The 592-nt window shown below is 45.3% G+C and overlaps 1 non-coding gene across 1 annotated transcript; it reads right to left on the bottom strand.

Moving 5' to 3' along the window:
• On the bottom strand, window positions 201–272 carry TRNAC-ACA. Its single transcript has one exon. It is a non-coding gene; the product is annotated as a tRNA-Cys (tRNA).

Genomic DNA, 592 nt, shown 5'->3' with positions numbered 1-592 from the left:
CAGCCCTGCTCACTGTGCCTGCTCACAGTATCCTCTATTGTGTCTTATCTTCCATTCTCAGCAGTGAAAGTGAAGTCGCTCAGTTGTGTCCAACTCTTTGCCACCCCATGGACTGTAGACTACCACACTCCTGGGATTTTCCATGGGATTTTCCAGGCAAGAGTATTGGAGTGGGTTGCCATTTCCTTCTCCAGGGGATCTTCCCGACCCAGGGATCGAACCTGGGTCTCCTGCATTGTAGGCAGATGCTTTACCATCTGAGCCACCAGGGAAGTCTCAGCAGTAGCAACATTTAATCAGCTATTCAGTTCAGTGGTTTCTCAGGACAGTAACATTTATAATCATCGAGGAACCTGCAAAAAATGCAAGTTCCTCAGTCCCATCTGAGACCTACAGAATCAAAAATCCTGAGCATGGAACCCAGAAATCTGTATTCAAACAAGAAGCTGTCCAAGTGATTCCTGTGCACACTGAAGTTTGAGAATCATTGGTTTAAAGTTTAAGAGTTACTTTATTAACACATGAAGAACCTTGGGTTATGCACTGTATTTGGGTGAGCAGCTTACTGGTACACAGCATCATTTCTTGACCC

Source organism: Capra hircus, chromosome 15, assembly GCF_001704415.2.
Source record: "Capra hircus breed San Clemente chromosome 15, ASM170441v1, whole genome shotgun sequence".
Taxonomy (NCBI): Eukaryota; Metazoa; Chordata; class Mammalia; order Artiodactyla; family Bovidae; genus Capra; species Capra hircus.
The sequence above is the reverse complement of the archived record's forward strand: the minus strand, read 5'-3'. Positions and strand labels throughout refer to the sequence as shown.